Source organism: Acipenser ruthenus, chromosome 2 (assembly GCF_902713425.1).
Source record: "Acipenser ruthenus chromosome 2, fAciRut3.2 maternal haplotype, whole genome shotgun sequence".
Taxonomy (NCBI): Eukaryota; Metazoa; Chordata; class Actinopteri; order Acipenseriformes; family Acipenseridae; genus Acipenser; species Acipenser ruthenus.
The window spans coordinates 31,658,704-31,683,495 of NC_081190.1; the positions used below are offsets into that span (position 1 = coordinate 31,658,704).

The window sequence follows — 24,792 nt, forward strand, 5'->3', positions numbered from 1 at the left end:
GGTTAAACCTTGAACAGTATAGGCAGCATATGACTGTTAGATGTCCTAAGAACAAACTAAAAAACAGCAAGACAGTTGTTTTTTTTTCATCTCCCGTTTGTTTAATCATTTAATCCCCCTGGTACTGTATATACAAGCCATTATGACTAGCTTTTTGGATCACTTTTTTATGAATTTGCAGGTGGATTTCAGTCAGCTTGGGAGCTGGCAAGTTCTTATGGCTAAGATAAATATGATGAAAAAAGGTTGTAATAAAAATAGGGCTTTCATTTAATCATGAGATTAACATGCTTATTTTTTTCAACACGATTTTTTTAATGCAAAATAATGACACTTTTATTCCGAGGTGCAGAATCACAGAAGTATGTCTAGTGCCACTTGTCTGCTAAACATGCCTTTATTTCTCATAATGAACCTTCTAGTTCTAGCAGCAGTGCCAGCGTCAAGTGGTGTACAGAACCATTTCAAAATAATATACTTAAAAATATATATATTGGTGCTGTCACTGCAGACACTAACTACCCACTGTATATCAACATGGCAAATTCCACAAATCAGATGCCCTGTTTACAGTGGTGTAACTTTGGTTTCAAATGTGGTGGTGGGGGGGGGGGGGGGGTTGGGACAGTTTCTGTAGCTGGGAATGCATGAAGATTATTCTATCTGAAATAATAAACAAGCATAACAAACAAGCATAACAAAACGTTGCATCCCTTGTATGTCTAATTAAAAGATCCAAAGACATTCCTGCAGTAATCATTCAAAGCAATACATTGTTGGCACAATGTTGTCATGAGTGATGAGTGCTATATTATTCAGTCGCTTCTCAGTCATGGAATTACGAAGCCATGACTTCAGTCTTTGAAGAGCACTGAAGCTTCGCTCAGATCGGAGCCTGGATCCAGGATCAGAACCCTTTCGTACAACCAGCCCCTGAGGCAGTGCTAAGCGCTAGAGCGAGTGTGGCATCATGCAGATTTAATGAGAGGGATAAGATGTGGCCTTGAAATATATTTCTAGAAACATTGAGGTTTAAACACAATTGAAATACCTTAGATAAATACAGTTTTGCTATTAAAATGATGCTAGTACTGTACTGGAATAGGAAAAGGGTGTTTTTAAAAAGTATTTTCAGCTTCCATCCTCTTAACACTTTAGGGACCTGGATCGTGTTAACATGATCATACTGAAGTGGGCTTATAAATCCGTGCTTGTGTAAACACGATAACGTTTTGATGACTTGCAGGGCCACCGTACTTTGCAGTACAGGCTAAACACATATCATTGGATAGAGGGAGTGATGTTCACTTTCTGTTTTTTTTTCATGTAACATCACTGAAAGGGGCATTTAGTGTCTAAAGGGTGGAGAAAGCTTTGGCAGTGCGGAGAGAAAAGACATCACAGCCTGCTTCAGAGAAACTTGTCAGAAAGGTAAGAAAGACATGGAAAAACTCTGTAAATCCGATGTATTTGACATAGTTATATTAGAACATTTATTACTCATGTGTTTTATATATAAATGTATACTGTATATACCGTATTACTTCAATTTGGCGCCATGGCATTCATTTTAAATTGATCAAAATGACTGCAGCCCTTAAACGAGGGCGGCCTTTATTAATAATACTATGCTTTACAAACGCTGCAATATATTATTAAATGATTTAAGGCATTTTAGAAATGGCGCCATGAGAGGCTCCGATCTGCAGCACTATACTCTTGTGTGTTTTTGGGGCTTGAATATAGTACATTTACTGACAGTTAACAAGAGCCTATTAGGTGGGAGTTGGGGAGTACTGTACCAGCGAATCAGGAGTGTGTATTGGTTGCTATGGGGCGGGACAAGAAGAGGAGAGAGAACGGTAAATGAGTGTGATGCAGTTGTTTTTCTTAACGAAAAATATTACCTCTGAATATCGGTTTGATTTCTGTTAAAACTAAAATAAAACCTACTCGGTTCCTTTTTTCACTGTAATTTACCTGCTTGTTTGTAATTTCTCTAAGAGAAACTGAAACTAAATCTTCTCATAGATAGTAAGCAAGTTTTTTTATTTATTTATTTTTTATAATTGTACAGGACTGAGTAAAATTCCAATTGAAAAAAAAAAAAAAAAAACTAAACCCCCTAGCTGACGACGAGGTAAACAGACAGCCCTTGTTTTATCCCCTGCTGTGTTGGCACTGAACTCTGCTGGAAAAAAAGGGACGTGAAGGACTGCTGTGCTGTAAGTAGTTCATCTTGGGTTGTCTGTCGGGACTGTACTATAAAATAACATTTGCTTACTAAGGTGGGTGTACATTAGTTTGTGTTACATGCTGGATTGAGGTTGCGGTCTCTTCGGGGGGGTCGTGTACATAGGCAGAGTTGCGCGTTTATTTCTTTATTTTTTGAGCAGGGGTAGAAAAAATACCTTTACATTTCTTTCTTGAGAGCGGGGTTTATTCGAGGGCGGCGTCTATTAAAAAGCTGATATCTGAGTGAGGCATTAATTCAAAGTAATACGTTATATATATGTTATATATATATATATATATATATATATATATGTGTGTGTTTTTACAACATTTATAAATATCAACAAACAAGTGTATCGGGTACATTTTTTTCTTATTACTGATAATAATGGAATGAATAACAAATATTTTATTTATAAATATTTATTTTGAGAAAATAATCGAGAGTAGTGTCCATTATTGCTTATAAAGACCCTGAGAATAAACGTGTATTATATCATTGCAATCACTCAGGTGAAATAATGTCTTGTAATTTGCCCAAAAATCAATATTTTTCAACAAAACTTTCAGGAAGTATTGTAAGGCCCCTCGGGTCATAGAATGACACATTTTTATACATGTATCTCTAAGCAGAATACATAATAACAAATACTTAAAACAAAAAATAGAAATAAAAAAACAAGAAATATTGTGTTGAAGAAAAAGCGAAAAGTTTGTATGATTTCTGATGCTTTATAATGTTTCCCAGAGTGTTCTAAAAAAAAAGGACACCATTTCCAAGATGCTACTGTAAAAAATAGACTTGTAGTGAATTTTTATAGCAAGAGCGTCAAATACAGCCAAAAAGTGCCTGGTCCTGGGGGAGCATCCCACTGAAAAATGCTTGGTCCTGAAAGGGTTATAATATGCAGATGTAGCTTGAACCTCAAACTGCAGTGTATCGATGATAATGTAAATAACACCAAGCTCCAGACAATGAATTTAAAACTTTCAACGTGTTCCTGTTTACAGATAAGAACTCAACTTTGTTATGAGCAAACCGATATTGTTCGCTATGATAATTGTTTATCTATTAGTTCACGGGGCCAGGGCTGTGAGAGGAATGGAGTGTTTTTTGCAACTTAGGATTGGAGGCTCGGCCTCTAGACAAGGGAGAGAGAAAAGGACAGGCCGGACACCAATCGAGAGTGCCTCCCCTATGGAGTCGAGCCTAGCCCTAATTGCCTCCGGGCCCCTGAAAAGACAGAGTCCTCTGACTTCTCGGAGAGTCGTTATAGGCTCGGCCTCGCAGCTGGGTCCCAGTTAGCGACCGGGTTTGACCCTCAGAGGACGGAACAGCTCATACGAAGCCTTGACGTAAGGAAGAAAAGAGAATCTGAAAGAACACAAATAATTGTTAGTTATGGGACTCGAGCACTAAGAGTAAGAGAACCATGTCCCAGGAGGGTAAAGAAGGAAGTAAGACAGAGTCTTCTTTCTTGAGGCAAGATATAGCGCATGAATAGCGTGGCTGGTGGTCCCCTCTGACCACACGAAGAACCTGCAGAGTTACTGGAACTCCAGGTTGGGAAAGTGGAACTCCAGGTTGGGGAAGTGAGACTCACTATCCCCCCAGATGGACCGACACAGAGGCATGTGGCATATTGTTGTCGTGTAGGGTTTTTAAGAGTTTGGCGATTGGACAATCTTTATAAAATAGCTGCTTCAGTGGCTGAGCCTGCTGGAGGGGGCGTTTTCATCTCCGTAGTGCCGGGGGCAGTAGGTCTGGTTGCTGGGTAGAGGTCTGCATTAGAAGTAGACGGTACTGAGCTTCCATCGGAAAAATGATGATAGAAAAATGAATGGAATATTTGGGGGAGATCCGGCAGAGAGGGAGAATGGGTCGCAGCATATGCAAAAAAGAAAAACGCAAGAGAAAGAGCTGAACTGTGACTGGGTTTAAATAGGGAGTCAATGATGATAGACAGGTGAAATTAGTCAATAATGATAGGCAGGTGAAATTAGGAAGGGGCGAAGCCCTGGCTCACGCCCCCTGAACTCCACTAAAGTTAACATTTAAAAAATGTTTAGTAAAATGTGACCAAGAGTGAGTTTTTGGAACATTGATAAATAGAGATGCGAGAGTCTGTGCGATGTATTTAAACATGCAAAATAATTTTGAATCAGTAATATATCATGATTAATTTGTATAATTATGTAAAAAGTTATTGGTAATCTATTTAGTTTTTATTGATGTCTATATTTATTTGCACAAGGCACAAAGGTTGTTTTGCTGGTTTTGAGTTTACTGTTTCAATTTAAAATGAAAAGTTAAACTCTAAGTAGACAGAAACCTCTGTGTGATAAGATTAGTAAATAACGCCATCTATGGTAAATTACAAACTTAAACCATTTTCCTGTGTTTTGGATACAGCAATGTAATGCATCCTCCTATCTTTATCCATTCGTTTGCCATTTTTTCCCAACATACTGTGTACAAATATGTCAGCCGCGGTCTTAAACTAAGCGCCACGCATGTTCACTTCTCATTGGTCAGTTTCCCTAGTTAAGGTGTGTGCATCTCCAGAATCGGATCAACATTATGGATCACTGGAGACTGATCCAGATCCTCATAGTAAAACGCCATCTCATGATCCGGCTCCAGTGATCCTGGATCCAATCCCATTTTTCTTCCCATTGACTTCTAACTGACTAGTGAGTATATCAATAAATTACCGTGAAATAAAAGTTTTAGCACTCCTGTGAGGGAGATATGTGCCCCGCATCCCCCATGTAAATCACGCCTATGCTTGTGTAAAGCTATAAATTACATAGACCTTTGGCTGTGGGTGGAAGGTAGTGCAACTGGCTCTGGTAATAATCATCTAGGCTTACTTAAACCAATGGTTGCCAATACGGTATTATTTTAAGAAAAGAATTCTTAACTTTTAACACTAAATCATAAATTATGTGGTAAAACTAAAAGAAACGAACAACAACACTGTTGAAGGTGTTTGTAAAACATTAGCTTTTTTTATTTTTAGCTAAGAATACTACCCCATGTAAGCCTGGGAACTAGGACCCGAGTTATGGGGACCAGGGTGACCAATCACTCCTAAAATTAGTCACATAGTTCTGTGTGGGCTACCCCTGCCACCTCAATTTTCACCAACTAGTTTTTTTTCTTGCTTTCAAAAGATGTCATCTATAGTTGCTCCAAGATCAACGCATTTGGGAAAAGTCAAGCAGCAGATAAAGGTGTTTATGACAATTTTCTTTGAGAGGCAAAGACTAGAAAGCTACCTTAGAGGATTATAATGGGTTTTTACATAGAAAATCATTTTTTGATCAAATCCACATTCTGAGGATATTTAACTGGGCTCAGTAGAAAGTTCCTGGAATTTTGTGCATAGAAACCTTATTATACCTCACAGATTTTCACACACTACAACACTTCCACATAATCTCAAATGCTAGCCACAGATGTTTACTTCTGGTATACTCATTGTTCAAAGGAGTCAACTGACCACTTTTTCAGTAGGTGCTGCATCATCTTTTTAAGAGCGTCCTGGGGCATCATAAAAGCAGAACAGCTGTTTATACAGATGAAAAAAAAATGAACCAATAAATTTGATTTGAAACCCAGAGACTGGATGACTGCTTTTAAACTCAGGTAAACTTTTTAAATTTAAAACAGATCTGCCAGCAAAGGTCGGTTTTTCCAGTTGTAGTTTTGCACGAGATGATTCATAAATCTCAAAGTAGAAACAGAAGCAAAGGAAATATTTTATTTTTTCTTATCTGATTGGAATTGTATATCTAAAACTTTTAAAGATGAATTCCCTTAATAAATGGCTTAAAATTATATATATATATATATATATATATATATATATATATATATATATATATATATATATATATATATATACTGGTGCCACACTTTTACATTCTAGTTAATGTTTCTTTTTTCCCTCAAGGTTTTTAGGTAGATTTCAAAGCCTTTTAAATTAAATTACTATTTTTTTCACAATGAGAATAACATCGGGTTAAGTTACAAACACAGCAGTTGATTTATTTAATGCAGTTTAAGTAAGTCTGCTTATTTCTCATTTAGTATCTTGAATTGTAATTTGAATTTTGGAATAAAAAGCTCCTCAATGTCTTCAATTGACATGACAACTGCGACACTAAAGTTTTAATATTTTCCACCCATACCAGAGGCTGACACATGTCCTTTGCAGCATCTGGTGTGTATGACTCCTTAGAATGGTATAGCATTTTTTTTATTTTAATACAAACCTTTTAGTAAGGGTAGCTGGGAAATTCTTAACTTGGGATAATGTGGTTTGGAAATTGAGCATTAGTGATTACTAGCCTTGTCAATCTAATTAAAACATTAGTCTACTTTGAAAGAGAGCAAATTCAAATCAAACAAACAAACATACCGTATTAAGTTTGAGCAGCAGCAAGTTTTTTTTATGAATATGTCATTGTCTTTTTCAAAATAAACAACATTTACAGTGACTGAAGTGGTGTTTCAAAAAAAAAAACTTGTGAATGTCACTGTTGGCAAGAAGCAGTTTAATAGCATTCATCAGTCAGTGACTGTTCACTGTACTCCATCCATGAGTGATATGATAACTTGTTTACAGTCTCAGAGGTAGATAGACAACTAAAGCTGAAGCCAATAAGTTAATGGCTCCAATACACACTATCACATGGAGAAAATTACATTTATGGATGTAATCCAAAGTCTAGCTGTTCAGATTTTGGAACCAAACCTGGCACACCTCTTTACAGTGTAACAATGTAAAAACAGTTGCACACATAATCCTTTTAAAATTCCATTTGTAAAATCATCTGTATTATTAAGCTATATAAAGCTGTATTAAACCAATATGAATGCAGGAATGACACAAATTAAACATTCATTACATGCTTAGCAATATTTAATAAACTAATACAAATCAATAAAGATACAATGAGTGGTAAGTTTTCATAATATCTCATCTACAATTAAATGTCCTGTCCACATTAGAGCTTTTAAACTATGTTGAGGTTTCAAAATCCTTAACATGTTCACATAAAACATGGTTTGTAATTGTGCTCAAAAACCCAAACAGGGTATAGTTTCGAACATGGTTACAGGGAAAAGCCGGTTAGAAAATCTGGCTTACCTGAAATATGGATGTAAAGGGTGTTCAAGCTTGGTTGAATCCTCCATAACGCTATTATGATTACTGGTGTTTGCCCATAGTAGTGCCTTGGGATGTATCTGAGATAATATAGATGGGTCAGGAAGTAAGCAACTTTCTGACTTGTCTTGGAAATTACTACTAGTAATCCAGTTAATCTGGTTTACAACTCAGTTTTCAAATTAAAACGTGCTAATGTGGACAAGTTTTTAAATTCAGTTTGGGCCTGCCTTTGTATTATTTTGTAATCCAAATAAACCACAAAACAAATGATGATTTAATTGCCAAGGGTTTAACTTATTGGACTGTATATTTAATGGACGAATATGCACAGGGTAGAAAAATTACATTTATTCAGTAGAAAAAGTATCTATTGTGTTTTATTGTTGATTGAAAGTTGAAAACCATACTGCGGTGTTATCTCCCACAGGGGATTCATATGCCCAGTGACAGGGATATAGTGGATGCTCCCATTTGTCATACTTTAGAGTTTAATATAGAAAGAGAACTGACTCAATTGTGATAAAACTTGGCTACAACATTGTTTACCACATGTTTTTTGGGTATCAAAATCTATGGATATATGGAACAACCTGCCTGTTATTCAGTATGTCACAATTACACTATACAGTTGATGTAGTTCACGGTGATTTTCTTTTTCATGATACTGATCTCAATTTTTGTCTAAGACCCACAAATCTTGCATGCAGTTTGATGGGGGTGAACTTTAAAATTTGCATAAGAATATTTGACAACTCTGGCCAAGTCCTTCCTGGCCAAGTCAAATTCCTGTGACTGACACCCTTATAGTGTTATCTAATACTGCTTGACAATACTCGCAACAAATACGTGTTTATATGCGTTACTCGGCACACCCCTACTAAATACTGTCAGGACTATTGTTACTGTTTTATAAAAATAGGAAAACATTTCTGTACCACAAGAGCAGGATTCATATATTATTCTGGGCATCTAAACCTTCTTAAAATATGCATAAACTTCAAGCCAAACCACAGTATGAGCACTGGCGATCATGCTTACCTACTGGAAATCCTGATTCAGACTGTTCAGTTGGGATCTGTGAGTAAATGTTCGTACAATTTGTGTTTAATAAATTAAATAAAAGTTTGGAGATTTGTGAAAGTTTGGGATATTAGATGCAATCTTGAATAATGGGGCCAGATTTTCACTGACGACTCCAAAAACAAACTGGTAAGTGCTGCAACTATTAAGGGACCAATCCAATATTTTAAAATAATAAATCATAGACAAATAAAAAAAAACATAACTATAAGTACATGAAGTTACAATGTAATACTATTTATTTCACGGGGCGCATATGAGCGCTGAGTGTTAGACAGGACAGACATAACTCTCACTACTCGGAGGACCTAGAGGAGCTTCCTCGCTCGGTCTGGGAAACAGATACCCAAGAGAGTGCAGAGGTTTCCATGTGATTGGAACCAAAAACATATAGGACGGGAAGAGCCCCTACTGCTCGGAGGAGCATGTTCTAGTGGCCTGGGTAGACTTGGCTTCCCAAGGGGCGGAAAGGTCTCGGACCTGGAAACAGAAAGAGTTAGACAGGTCTGGCACCAGGTAGCGTCCTGGAGGCTGAGGTCATGCCAGATGTCTGGTCGTGAGCCCCGAAGGGACCTGTGAATAAGAAGACAGTTAGAGGCCAGAGCTGCGAGAGTTGAGCTTGGCTGGTAGAGACAGGATTAGGATAGCCTATGTAGAGACAAAGCACATGAGCTGCGAAGGTACAGGCATGGCTGGGGGTCCCTCTGGCTTCCCGTAAGAGCCTCTGCCATATTAGCATATGGGCGGCGTGGACAGAACCCGAGGCAGGGGGAGTGATCTTCACTGCCCCCCCAAAGATAGGACCCCCGGCTTCTGCAAACCTCACTGTGAAGAAAGACTGCTTGCTGCACACATAGAATAAAAGTTAGAATGACAACATAAAAGGTTAGTAACACGACTATGGATTGGAGGCCGTCTGCACTGTGGAGAGAAAAAAAACATTCTTTAAGTTTTAAAATGGGGAAAACCTCTGGTGGACCTGGCAGAGAGGGCACCCCCACTCTGGGCATGTTAACAATTAATTGCTGGGCTACTGCAATGTCTGAGAGAGATGTTCTGATGTAAGTCTTTACAGCTGCTGAAGACCAGTGCCCCATGTTCTTGATAAGGTGCTGGTTTACTCCTGCGCTTGCTGCTGAGTTAGCTGCTCCTATCCAGAAGGAGTGTGGTGTATAGAATTGAGGGGGCAAGCCTGCCCTTGAGGTGAGTACAGATAGATGAGAGGAGAACCAGTGGCTCGTGATAATTGTCCTGGATATATCTGTGAACAGCGGGTCTGATGGGAGAGCATAGTTCCTTGTGGCTAGATATTTAGATAGGGATAAAAACAGGCATAACAGAGTGTCAATTTTCAAAAATTGAATAAGCTGCCCTTGCTGAAGTTGATCAGTCTTGGATATTCTGAGCTATAGAAAGACGTGGCTGTCAGGGACCAATGACAAGTCAGAGTGACGAATGCCTAAGGATGGGAACTGTTCACTTATGGAACTGTGAACGGCGCATCGCATGAAGCCAAAAAATGCTGTTAAGTGTAGTGTTTCCATCGTGAGGTCGTCAGCTGGGTTGAAGCAGCCGCTTCGCAATGTATTGATCAGTTTGGAGAGAATTTCCAATGTTATCGTCTGTCTAGTTGGAGAGGATGCAGGCAGGCTCTTTACCATCCTTCTGAGCATTAGGTGTACTGCTGGAATTGAAAGCAAGGGAGGAGATGAAATGGACTTGAGGCGGTACTGGTACTGGATGCCGGAGATGTATGACCGGATTGATGGTGGAGCCAGTTTGAGAATGTCTCTGAGATAGACTATATGCTAGCAGGATTTCTTGACTGAATGCATTAAGCGGGATCCGATTCTGAGCACAGAAGTTGGAGAAGGCTGCCCATGCTATCGCGTAGGTATCTCTGGTGGATGAAGCCAGAGCTGCACCCATGTATTGGTGCGCCGACTGAAGCAGGTTGAATAAAGTTGAATTTATCGGAATGTCAGACAGATGAACGGGGGGTCCTGGAGTGGTGAGGGATCTGCTTCTGGAACCAGGCTGCGGAATTTCCGAATCTGAAAACGGGACAAAGCATCGGCAGTGTTATTGAGGATGCCCGGTATGTGGCGAGCTTGAATAATAAAGTTATTTGCTACTGATATCCAAACTTGGCGTCTGAGTAGTTGCATGATCATAGGGGAAGAGGAGCGGCCTTTATTGATTATGTGCACCGTGGATGTGTTGTCACTGAAAAACAATATTGATTTCCGGGGCCATAGATGACCCCATAGAGAGGCAGCCATGACTATGGGGTATAGTTCCAGCAAGGGTGATGATGATTGAATCTCCTGTGGCCATGAGCTGAAGAACCATTGGGACCCGAAGAGACTGCCGAATCTTGTGTGTGAAGCGTCTGTAACCAGGCTGAGGTCGGAGCTGCTATGAGGTTGTCGTAAAATAGTGATAGACCGTTCCAGTTTTCAAGCAGTGTTATCCACATCTCTATGTCCTTCCTGGCTTCTGTAGGGATATGGATGGAGGCGTTGAGATTTTCCGTGGTTGTAGAGAGGGTTAGAACATGTGATATGAAGGTCCTGCCTTGGGGGGTGATGAATGTCTGAGGAGAGAGAGGAGTTCTCTCTTTTTGATTGTTTTTGCTTTTTGGAAAGTTTTGATGAGCTGGCGCAGATGCTCCAATTTGTCAGGGGGGAGGCGAGCCATGAACTTGATTGTGTCGAGGGCAGTTGGTGGGTCCAATGGTTTTTTCCTCTGAGAGTGGAACATCCAGGGTGGAGAACAGCATTTTCAGCTGTGAGATAGCTTGATACTGGAGATATGAGGAGGAAATCATCCAGGAGGTGCAAGCGAAATGGTAAGTGGTATTCGTTTAACAGGATCCAGCAGAGTGCTTCTGAAAGTGAATCGAATATTTCGGGGCTGCTGCGGCAGCAGAAGGTTAATTGCGTTGAAAAGTAATATGCGCCTTGCCAGGAAATTCCGAATAGGTGTCTTAGAGAGGGATGGATGGGCATCACTTTAAATGTGTCTGTGATGTTGGCTTTTGCCAGTAATGTTCCATGCCCTGCTATTTTTATGTATTTAATGCTGTCTGATAGAGTGATGTATTGTAGCGAAAACTGTTAGTGTAGCTATGCCAATTGGGTTGATTCTATATTCCGAGAATGGTGGGGAGGGGGAGAGCCATAAAGCCGTTTTTGATTTCTTTTTGAATGAAGGTGGAGATGGCTTGTGGTTCCGAAGTGGCGGATCTGAGGTTTTTGCAAATGAAGGAGGAAGCTGGGAGGCTGGAGATACCTGTGAGGAAGCCGTGTTGTATCCCGTTTATTAGGTGCTGTGTGAACTGCAGGTGCGGTCGGGGTGCGAGTGGAGAGCTTCAGTGAGAGCGTCTGTGTTGATGGGTGTTGGAACTGTCAGAGCAGATTGTCATTTTTTTCTTTGCAGAGGGCAGATTATCCTGGAATAAACTAATGCACATAATGGAGGCTTCTGTCTTTCTGCTGCACTGCTCTCTGTTAATGCTGTTTATTTTTTTACATTGAAAAGCAAGACATGAGAAACAAATCTATAACGGGTTTGGGGCTTATAAATATGGCTGAGAACTTGTTGCATATTTTGCAAAATGAGCTTTGTAAAAATCATATTTTATTATTATTATTATTATTATTATTATTATTATTATTATTATTATTATTATTATTATTATTATTATTTATTTCTTAGCAGACGCCCTTATCCAGGGCGACTTACAGTTGTATACAAACAATACATATCAAGAATTACAGTACAATTAAGAGCAAGATACAAAATATAATGACTTCAGTCCTAATTTTAGATCTGTCCTGCATCCTGACAGTAATATATAGCAATACCCAGCAGGGTGACCCTATTATGTGATAAATGGACCCCTGTCAGTGACAGGTAATTAACTTTAGATTAGTTATTTTGTGCTCCATTACTTGTGTTTCTATACTTATTGTCCATCACTGGGAGCCAACATAGGTTAACAAGTCACATAAATATTTACTTCTCAAATAGAAGAGTATCATTTTTCTATAATGCTGGTTAATAAATGCATTATATGTATATTACATATCTTATTGCTTGTGTAAGTTTTCTTTAGTTGAAATAAATCCATCTGGCACTAATCACGACTGGGCAATGTGACAATGATAATACCTTAACAAAACAAGAAGCACCTCTAAAAACAAGAGAATCCATTTATTTTAAGGCCCTTAATAGAACAATGAATATGAGTTTCTGTGAAGAAAAAAAAAATCATGATCAGGGGTATGGTGAACAAGGGATCCAGACGTAGAGTTTACAGAGACATGCTGTGACCTGCAGTTTGTGATAGGGTTGGTTCTGTGGTCCTGGTGTCAATTCTGTAAACATAACTGCACAAAATAGTGTTCTGCATTGCATCTAAATCATTTTCACATATAATTTAATTCAAATGCTACCAGTGTAAATGTGACTAATGTAAAGATATGCCTTTAATATTAGTTATTATGAGTAACGGAGACCAGAGAATGTTGCAGCTTCTTTACTGAACCCACTTTATGAAGTGAACACTCCAATAACAGCACTGCTTAGGGAGGAGATACACTAAAATAACTTCTATAATTAAAGTTATAACATTTAAAGCTCTTGTTTCATTACATTACAATGCCTCTATCTTATTTGTACTGCTTTACTGTTAAATAATTGAACATTCAATTGATTTGATCTACTTGATGATGCCAATGCTTAATGTTTAAACTTATAAACAAATAAATCTATATAGGGATTGCATTTCCCTGTGGTTGGGTGAAATTAGTCACTGTGACTTTATGGGAAAGAAGTCACGTGACAGTATTATTATCAATGCTGAGTATGTGAATGTTTGTTTTTAACACGCTCTCCAGAAAAATGCACCCAATGCATGTTGGTGTTTTTAGGCTTCTAAAAGTTGTTAAATAAACACTTTTTGTTATTATTATTATTTATTTCTTAGCAGACACCCTTATTCAGGGCGACTTACAATTGTTACACGATATCACATTATTTTTTACACATTATTTTACATACAATTTCCCATTTGTACAGTTGGGTTTTTACTGGAGAAATCTAGGTAAAGTACCTTGCTCAAGGGTACAGCAGCAGTGTCCCCCACCTGGGATTGAACCCACGACCCTCTGGTCAAGAGTCCAGAGCCCTAACCACTACTCCAGGAGAGGAGGAGAGTTTAAAACAGATTGCCCAATTGGCAAATGCAAAACAAGTTGTGGGCACACAAAACAAAATTATTACACAAAACAAAATTATGTCAACTCCACAATCACTAGCTCTTTTACCAACAGAGCTTATGTGGGATAATCCTGACCAGAAATGGCACACTGATGCAGCCAAAAAGCACTAAGCCGTTTTGGCAGAACACTCAAGCCGCCTTGGAATGATCTGAGTTATTTTCAAAAAACCTAAAAAAAAACACTGTATTTAGGGCTGTCACCAAGGGGGCTATTTTGATGACTGCATCCAAGAAACAGAGCAAAAGATGACAAAAAAAATGGCTTGGTATGTTTTGTGCATTACAGACCAGATCTGCTGTCCTTTTATAGACTACTGGAAGTAAAACTTTTGTGCAAAGTGATAGCACAATATATCACTTGATGGGACAGTAAAACTATAGCTGCCTGAATGTTTCAATGTTTCTGCTCTTCCAGCCCTTTTTTAATATCTAAAACATTCACTTGTACTTCTGGGAACCATCCGGTAACATTGGCAGAGTTTCCATGACGTTTAGAAATTCCAGATTCTCTCTCTGTTGTGGGTAGAATGTGATGTAGCACACGCACATGCCACGCACATTCCTCACACTGCAGGAAGTGCATGGCCAAACCGTGGTACGGCTTTAAAAGGCGGGTAAATCTTCTCACGCTAAAAAAGCAGCGCAAATTGACCAAAAACTACTTTTCAAATTACTGCCATTTGACTCACAAAATGCTTTATAGTTTAGTTGTTTTATAAGCAAGGTTATGAAAAAAATACTGAAGCTACTGCAAATTTAAAAAAATGCAGCCCTTTGCAATAAATAAATAACAAAGCCCTTTGCAAAGCACAAAAATAAATATTTTTTCATCCTTTACAGTTTTGTTATCTTCATGTTTGGTTGATTGCTTAAGTCTAGACTTTAGCAACATGATACAATTAATTGTACACTCGCCTTAAGTAGCAGCTATCATGGGTACATACTAAATTTGTATCCCAAAATGTACTGAATTAACATAACTGGGAATTGGTTCCTGTGGTCTTCTTTATTATTGCTGTGGGCTAACGACTGCACCAGGCTTGAGCCACCACCTAGAGTTGACGTAACATTTCTTAAACCCTATTCAGTGAGCAAGAATTGTTTTAGAATAACGAAAACATGTAATTAAATTTTTTTTTTTTTTTTTTTCAAAAATACAAATACAGGGCTTAACATCAGCTTGCTGCAAGACAACGCAGTAGCAGAAAGTCCCAGGTGGATCAGCATCTAGTGAGAAATGTGTTGCACTCGTATAGACTAACGGTATACTTGATCCCCAATAACAACACTTGCACGGTCCCTACAGAATTCAGATTCAGGTATTTATTATTATTATTATTATTATTATTATTATTATTATTATTATTATTATTATTATTATTATTATTATTATTTGGGGAATGTGGGTGAGCAGGGTAGCCTATTGTAAATTTACTACCAGTATTTAAAAAAAGATACTGTACTAAACATTTTTAATGAACCATTTTTATATCATTAACCTAAAGTGGTAATAGGTGAGACTTATTTTTTTTTTTCCATGGAAACCCTGCCACTGTGGATATCAAACCTGCCAATATTTCTTTATGAAAAAAAAAATGATTTTGAAGTACAGCCTGTTTAGGTTCTTTAACATTTTTATACAACTATAAGACATTTATTGTAATTTCCAAGCAAATTGTTTTTATTAATAATAATAATAATAATAATAATAATAATAATAATAATAATAATAATAATAAATAAAGAAATAAAGAAATAAATAACCCACAGCATGAGAGGTCAGAGCTTTTTGGCTGTCCAGGGGACTGTCAGACACCATATCCCCTTGCGGACAATAGTTTTCCACTATATGTGTGTCTGGCAGAAAAAGGGTTAATGTGGTAAGGCTGAATAATTGAATAATTCATCGGCAATTTGGGCCAGCCACCTGAGTATATAAATCATGTCAGATACACACTCAAATGCTTGGTGCTCAGCAGAATTCTGACAGAGATTGGTGTACGGATGGAGTCTCCCTGCAAAGTATTATTGGGAAGGCTGTTAGGGATCATCATTACACGCACTTCGGTGAAGCATACTTTTCATTGTTTTCTGTAATTTAATGTTCCAGACCAAGCTCAACCTGTTACAGTCCCCTTATTGTGGGATTAGTGGTATTAGCTCTGACATTGAAATTGAAAGTACTGGAATATTACTACTATTGTGAGTCACTCAAATTAAGATTCGTTCCCCTGCCTAGAGCAGAAAATATTTTTCTCCACTCTCTAATTCACTTTAACAAAAAGGATTGTCTTCTTTTTATTCCTCTGTGTTGTTCCCAAATGCAGCCCAATCAGAGCCTCTGAATTGAAGCTCTAATATTCAACATTCACTATGCTAAAAAATGTTGCTTCAGGGGCTTCCAAGTGGCGCATCCAGTAAAGGCGCTCCGCATGGAGTGCAGGATGAGCCCTATAGTCTAGACGTCGCCGGTTCGGGTCCAGGCTATTCCTTTGCCAGCTGAGGACGGGAGCTCCATCTAATAAATCATTTTGAAAAGTCACTTTTCGGAATGGATATGAAAGAAAATTTCAGTAAATTTAAAGTTTGACGACATGTTTTGGTTTAATGAATAATGAGGAAAAGGTTAACTTAGCATTATAGTGGTGAGCCAAGAACACTAGTGGCTGTAGATAGACATATTCATAATTTCTGCAATAAGCAAATACATTTAAAAAGTGGAGAAAGCCAAACAACACAGAAGGGAAATATCCCTATTCCAGTGTAAACAGTAATTTATTTGGTTAATTTGTCAAATTCTGTGTGAAGTTCCTGAAATGTATCTTTGAAAGGGCTAAGCATAAAATAGGTTTATCCACATTTTGATCCACCGTAGTATTTTACGCACAATGGTAAAAATTTACAGAAAATGAGCAGACAAAAATGACATCTATTATGGAACCACACAGCCTCACACTTTGGCACACCAATCACAGTGCTGCGTCTTATGCTGGCAGGAGGAAATATGAAAATATAATTAAATTAAACAAAGAAACAGGGTTCAGTAGGCAGGACTGGCTTACCATGGGAGGAGTCGATTTGGGAGTATTTAAAAAGATGCCGTGTAGAAGTGTCTCATTAAGAAAATCAACCCCAGTCTCCCCAAGAAATACCACGTGTATATCAAATTCAGGGTTCCAAAATGACATTCCAACATTTGAAGCCATGCTAAAATTGCTAAGGCACATGTGAGATCAAATCGTGAGTTTTGGCCGCTTGTAAATTGTGAACTAAGAAATGCCTAAGTGTAGCTGAGGAGTTGGGGGAGGACAACAAAGAGTCTTTCCATTGATCCAGAGGGGCCAGGGGCTTGTTTAGAACACAGTGGGGACTTCATACCCTTCCTGTGGCCTGCTCAATTGCAAGACTCATTCTAATTGTGGTATTGTGGAATTAGTTAGATTGACACCTCTGGCAATCTGGAAACTCTACACTTGGTCTGGGAGTGTACAGCATCTTGACTCCATGCCCAGCCATGTCCAAGCTATCATAGCTCCAGGAGGTTGTCCGACTCATGATGACCACATACAGGGGTGCTGATTTCTTTGGCAGCAATGTGTATATATAAAAATACAAGGCACGGTAACACTCAAGCAATTGTCTAGAGATTAATTCACTTGTCATTGCATTTTTTTTTGCACATTTTTTATTTAGATTGAGGTCTTATAATAATCTTGCTACTTGAGAGATTGTATAAGGAAAAACATGCCAAAACAGGAATACCTAACGGAATTATATAAAGAAAACAATTTCAAAACATAAATACCTGAAGGAATAGAATTGTGGTTAATTTTAGTTTCTATGTAGAGGTACAACAACTACCCAGTTGTCAGTCAAATTAAATTGCTGTAGTACCGGTATATAATACACGTTCTGTATTTAGTACAACAATACTCATTAGTGTGTTAATCAGGTAATGGAACTGCACTTTCTTCATTCTATTAGAGGACATTTTTCCTTTAAACACATAACATGTTAAGCACATGTAATAAACACTATTAAAAATTTAAACACAGAATACATTTTTAACATAAAGCATTGGTCATTCGTTCAGTACAGGGCTGCAACATACCAAGTCTAGTGTGCCAATAGTGTAAGGATTATTGCCCACATTGTCAAACCAGTAACACAGCAATAACGATCCGTGATGTGGTATGGAACAGAAAAGCCAGAGCACTTGTTATGTTTTTTTATTTTTTTTATTTTATCACTCTTCCTGCAGTGATTTAGAGGACAGATCTCAAATCCCAGTGCACTAGACTGGCCATTTTAAAAAGAGCTTTGAAACAGACATTAAAGTTATATGTGTAAAAAGTTGTCAGGATATTAACAATGAAAAGAAAAATTACAGGTACATTATTTAAACAGTTGTAGCAACAAATGGGGAGATATGTTAGGTATTTGGACTGGAGACACAGACGTCCTGGCACGATTCATCAATAAACTCACTGTAAAATGGCTGTGCCTGGTGACGTGTCTTTTGTAACTATAATATTATACGTCCCACCCATTCTAGCCCTAAACCAATTATATGGAGGCATGGCCAGTAGTCATGGTTGTGACCTACGCAAAAAAAAAAAAAAAAAAAAAAAAAAAAAAGATTGATGACTGGACAGCCGAGATATGACATGAAAGGTCATGGATACTATATATCTATTTTAGAGCGCTCTGGCAGCTAAGGGATTAAAAAAATTCAAAATATGCGCTGGTAGACGTGTTTCCTGTGCATCACTTTGTTGACATGTATCATCAAAATTTGCATGTACAGATACATTTTTTTTTCCTAGTACCTAGCCTTATTCAATGACAAGGCTCAGAAATAATTATTTGTTTCCCCTGCATCTCATTTTTGCCGTGAGACATCTCGGAGGAGAGAGTGCGTCATCGGTGCTAAAGCGCTGAAATTAGAATGGCTCGGCACCAAAGGGTTAAGAAGAAAATATAGGGACAGTGGCCATCTTGTTTAACAAAACAGCACCATTTTGTGAATTCTATTGTCGCCGGGATGATATCTACCAAGTTGGAAGTAAGTTGGTTAAATGGTTTTCGAGCAGAAGCAGTTTGTTTTTTGGTGCACATTTCATCAAATTTGGTGGCAGTATTTTGATATTAAATTTTATCACAAAACTTGAAGCAGGTTTGGATGTTGATGATATATGCCAAGTGTCAGATCAATCACTTCACTAGTTCCCAAGAAGAAGAAGATTTCGAAAAGTTTCTAAAAAAATGCATCAGACGGCCATTTTGGTTCCGGTCAACACTATTTTTTAAAATTGGGACAGGGATGATGCTTGTGTAATTTGGAGTTAGTCAAGTAAACCATTTGTCAACTGAGACAGTTTTAAATTTAAGATGTAAATGTACATCTGGTGGCCATATTGTTTTACAAAACATCACCATTTTGACATATTTGTATTCCATTGTCACTGGGATGATGCCTACCAAGTTTGGAGTTTTGCTTTCAAATAAACGCAGTTTGCTGTAAGGGGCGCATTTTGGTAAAATTTGTGGCAGCCATTTTGATATTAAAATTTATCGCAGCAACTTCTGCTTCACAAAACTTGAAGCAGGTTTGGATGTTGATGATATATGCTAAATGTCAGATCATTCACTACACCAGTTCCAAAAGGAAGAAGATTTCGAAAGGTTTCTAAAAAATGCGTCAGACGGCCATTTTAGTTCCGGTCAATGCCATTTTTTTAAGTGTCAGTTGTATTGAAACAGCGACAGGGATGATGCTTGTGAAGTTTGGAGTTAATCAAGTAAACCGTTTGTCAACTGAGGCAGTTTTAAATTTAAGACATAAATGTACGTCTGGCGGTTTTACAAAACATCACCATTTTGACATGTGTATTCCATTGTCACCGGGACGATGCCTACCAAGTTTGGAGTTTGTTGGTCAAACAGCTTTCAAATAAACGCAGTTTACTGTTAGGGGCGTGTTTCTGTAAAATTTGTGGCAGCAACTTCTGTTTCGCAAACTTGAAGCGGGTTTGGTTGCTGATGACATATGCAAAGTTTCAGATCAGATGAACTTCGACCTAAAAATACTCTGAAGTGTCTTGCATCCCGACTAGAGCTAGTAACTCTAGTATCTAATACACCTTGCCCAAACTGTCTTTATCAAAGGTAGAAACTCCTCTGATAATACCAGACGGTTATTTAATATGATTCATGTATCAAAAGAATCATTAACACCTTCTATTGTCGTCTCCTCGGATGCAGAGAAAGCATTCGATAGAGTGAACTGGCCCTTCTTATTCGAAGTCCTACATCAATTTGGTATTGGCAATAAGTTTATTAATTGGATTTCAATTCTATATTATTATTATTATTATTATTATTTGTTTATTTAGAAGACGCCTTTATCCAAGGCGACTTACAGAGACTAGGGTGTGTGAACTATGCATCAGCTGCAGAGTCACTTACAATTACGTCTCACCCGAAAGACGGAGCACAAGGAGGTTAAGTGAGTTGCTCAGCGTCACACAATGAGTCAGTGGCTGAGGTGGGATTTGAACTGGGGATCTCCTGATTACAAGCCACAAGCCACCACACAGCCTCCTATAGACCACACAGCCTCCTATATTCCTCCCCAGCAGCATCTATCATCACAAACAGCCTGCTATCCATGTTTTACTCTACTTAGAGGCACTTGACAGGGGTGTCCATTATCCCCTCTTCTTTTCTCTCTCTTTATCGAACCATTAGCAGCTGTTATTCGTCAGGATACAAGTATTGAGGGTATCCAGACATGGGCCACAAATCATAAAATTAGCCTTACCCTACCAACACTTCTCAAACTTATAAATCACTTCGGTAAAATATCTGGTTATAACATCAACTGGACCAAGTCTGAAGTTCTGCCTCTCAATAAGTTTATCTGGGGCTCTCTCGTCCAAAATCAACCCTTCAGATGGTCCGTAAAAGGTTTTAACTAGCTTGGAATACAGATATCACCAAATTTGAAAAAAAACTGCTTGACCTCAATCATGTGCAAGTTCTAAAAAACATTGCTGAAGATCTTGCAAGATGGAACGGGTTCCCTCTGTCTCTAGTGGGACGAATGGTAGCGGTTAGAATGAACATCCTGCCAAGACTCAGCTATTTATTCTCCATGACCCCAGTCCTTCCCAAGAATAGCTGGTTTACTAAACTTGATAAATTAGTTAATTAGTTAAGTTCTATTGGAAAAATAAAGTACCTCAAATTAAATTAAGAACTCTCCAAAGGAATAAAATATATGGTGGCCTGTCAGCACCCGATTTTTTGCAATATTTTAATGCATTCCAGCTTCGATATCTTTGGCAATGGTTTAATTGTAACAATGACAACAATCCAGCATGGATCAAGATTGAACAACATTGCACACCAATCCTTTTAGAAGATCTGGGACAGATAGGATACAGTTTTAAAAAACGACCCTGTTTTCAGAATTATTGCATATCTACCACCTTAGAAACATGGTAAAAAACTACCATATAAACTTTCCCTATCTCTCCTTTCCCCTATTTGGCGTAACCCGGACTTGGTAATTACAGATAAACCATTCTTATTTCATGCATGGAAAGAGAGGGGCATTACCCATCTTAAGCAGCTCTATGAAAACGATAGCCTCCTTTCATTCAGTCAGCTGAGAGAGAGGTTTTCCCTTCCAGAGAGCTGCTTTCTTCAATACTCTCAAATAAGACATGCATTACAATTTAAATTTAATACTCACCCGGTTAGCTTACTACCTTCCCCTCTCACTGCTGGTATACTACAATTAACAGAAAAAAATGATATAGTTTCCAAGATTTATAAACTGTTAAGTGCAATAGATGGTGATATCTGTATTCCAACAGAGCTCTCAATATAAATGGCAGTGAAGATTTCTGGAAAGGAATTTTCATCCAGACCTTCTCACTCTCATACAACCCCAAAATTCAACTCATTCAATACAAGGTACTTCAGAGGACTCATTACACTGGCAAGAGATTGTTCCTGATGGGACTCTCTAATACTGAGGCATGTCTACATTGTGAAGAAGGGGTTCCAGACAATTATCTACATGCACTTTGGTCATGTCCACCCATTCAACAATTTTTTCTGAAGACTATATCAGACATTATGGGCTTGAGTGTTCCTTATTCTCGGGCTGTGTGTTTAATTGGAGACCTCTCTGTCACTGAGCTTCCCACCCATAAGTCAAAGTTTCTGCTTCTTTCCCTTACGATAGCAAAGAAGGTTATATTACAAAACTGGAAAAATAGGACCAACTTGTCATTTACACACTGGCTTAATTTAATCTGCCTCATCATACTCATTTTCAACCACTGTCTGTTGTAATGATCAGTACCCAATATAACAGCTCAGCTATGATCTGTTAAGACACCTTCAACAACCTTCTCTTATTTAATTATTTTCTCTTCTACCTCTTCTCTTTTTATCGTTTCCTTTCTTTTCTATAACGAATGTGAGTTATTTTGTATTTTATTCTACTTTTTTTTATGTGCTTGTTTGATTTTGTATTGCGTTGTTGTTGTTTTTTTAAATAAAGGGAAAAAAGAAACCTTTATTGTGTATACATCCGCAGTGTAATATAGTCTCAAATTTAATTTAATTTAATTTATTGCTTGTTTATTAAAAATAAATTGCAGATGTCCGCTTATTGTGAATTTCTGCATCGAAAGTGGCATCTCACTAGAAACTAGAGGACTGAACACACGCTGTTGATGGGCGGAGTTTCAAATGACACCAAGGAAGTAAGGGGAAAAGCTGCCATGGATGCTGAATCTGTATCTTCAGGTGAGTTTGTGTACTCATTATATGCAAGGCACACATATTCAAATCCATTTTCATCCTTTCGGATCTCAAAAGATGTTTCTATTAGTTGTCGGACACCCTCGCGTCCAAATTGTACCAGATTAAGTTGAAGATCAAACCAGACTTTACGCACCAATCCGGGACAGTGCCTCAGTTTCCCGCAGATGCTTCAAATCCAGGCCGGTAATTCGGGGGGTGGTGTCTGGCCTTGTCTTTACCTGCTTTTCTAAATGTTTTCATGACTGACAGGAATACATTTTTGTTGGTTTTAAACTCGCTGTCAGCAGAGATGTTAAAACTTCTACTGTTAAAACTTCTGTTTAGTCCAGCTCACTTTACAGAACTGGAGACCGATACTGGTCCCCAGTTGAACTTCTTGACTGGCATAAAATTCCCTTATGTTGTTGAGAATTTTTTTTTTCTTATTTCCTTAAAATGAATGTCCATATTTTTTTTCTTTAAACCAGTCTTTAAGTACATTAACAGCCCATGCTGTAGTCTATTTTAGTGATTTTTTAATCTTTGTTTTCTTCTGTTTCATTTAGCTGTTCCTCATCTACTGTTATGTGTCTATGCTTGACAGTTGCTGGTGCACTTATTTTATTTGCTTTGTTTTTTCAGGTGGACTGCTGTCTTCACTTAGAAAGTTGGTGTTGTACCCGTATCTGGAGTTCCATCCTCACATATATTAAAGGAAATAGGTGGAATGTCACTCATTTTTGGCACTGGTTTTGTAACTAATAACAAGTGGTGCGTAGCGATTTATTCAGTGTGATGCAGCTCATTAGTATGCAAGCCATGGTATACGCTATATATACACACGGTCATGTGATGCTGTTTAACCAATCAGAGGTTGTTATTTTTCCAAGCTGTGTTATAAAACGCTATATTTGTGTTGTGTTAACCTAAACTTCGTTGTGTAGTTATGTTGTTGATGTTGTAATTGATGTCTTTCCCCCAACTTCAATGAGCTCCATTGGACAAATACATTAAATACCTCTTGATAACTTTCCTTAAGGTAAGTGTGCAATGTCTATTTCGAAAGTGGTTCTTGGGACACAGTCATGGCAAATCAAAATGGGTTTACCACCAGGGGGTGCCAGTGAGCTCAGTTTCAGTTTGATTTTAATAAATGGTTAATTAAATTGTAGTAGTCTAGGGGCATGATTATAATAAACAGTCGAGGGTTAGTTTGATAGTAAAGAAGTGAAACTAATGCACTAATAGTTTAAAAATAATTTACATTTTGGTTAAAGAAAGCAGCAAGTGTTTTGTTCTCGATATGTTTTGCACAAAATGTATTTTTCATATACAATAATTCAAGTACAACTCACAAAAACTGTTTTTTAAAAATGTCCAAATGCAGCTATTTTTAAAACACACACACTATGACTACAATATGTTATTTTTTAAATTAGTTTGGTCTTTGCTTCTGAGGATAATAATGGGTATATTTGGTCAATTTTGATCACTGAGGCTGTACTATTATTATTATTATTATTATTATTATTATTATTATTATCATTATTATTATTATTATTATTATTATTATTATTATTATTATTATTATTATTATTATTATTATTTATTTCTTAGCAGACACCCTTACCTGGGGCCAGTCATGGAAACAGTGCATTTCTGTGTGTCTATCACACAGGCTGCTATACGAGGCTGTTTGGAGTCAATTCCCATAAAAGTTACAGACGTGCATTTTTAAATATTGCCTGTGAAAACAGCTACTTTTATATTTGAAAACAGAGTATGGACTTAGTAATACGAATTCCAAATAATTAGTTGGATTTAAAAAAAAAAAAACATTTAAACTACTGCTCCACAAAATGTGCTTTCTGATAAAACCTTACCACTTACTGGGTCATGCTGTTATCATTTGAATTTATTTTCAAATATACTGTAGGAGCTATACTTCAAAGGAGTCATATTGTGGAGCACGATGAGCCATATATGACTCAAGAGCCATCTGTTGAACAACCCTGCCCTATCTGAATTAGGGCAGTTACAATATAGCAATATGCACATAATGCCTGTGATGTGGGTAACGTGAAACTTATCACATGACCTATTTCCATGCAGTGGTTCAGTAAGATTTTTTTTCGCAGTTGATATTTGGGGTGGATATTTGTGGTTTCACTTATTACAGTGTGGTTG

The 24,792-nt window shown here is 37.7% G+C and overlaps 1 long non-coding RNA gene across 2 annotated transcripts; it reads left to right on the forward strand.

Annotated features, from left to right (window-relative positions):
- Positions 1 to 1,368: 1,368 nt before the first annotated feature.
- Positions 1,369 to 23,441, forward strand: LOC131698951 (uncharacterized). Of its 2 annotated transcripts, none has more exons than XR_009307957.1 (3): positions 1,369 to 1,431; positions 22,461 to 22,608; positions 23,248 to 23,441. It is a non-coding gene; the product is annotated as an uncharacterized LOC131698951 (long non-coding RNA). The 2 variants fall into 2 exon arrangements; XR_009307958.1 differs by lacking the exon at positions 1,369 to 1,431 and adding an exon at positions 15,009 to 15,101.
- Positions 23,442 to 24,792: the final 1,351 nt, after the last annotated feature.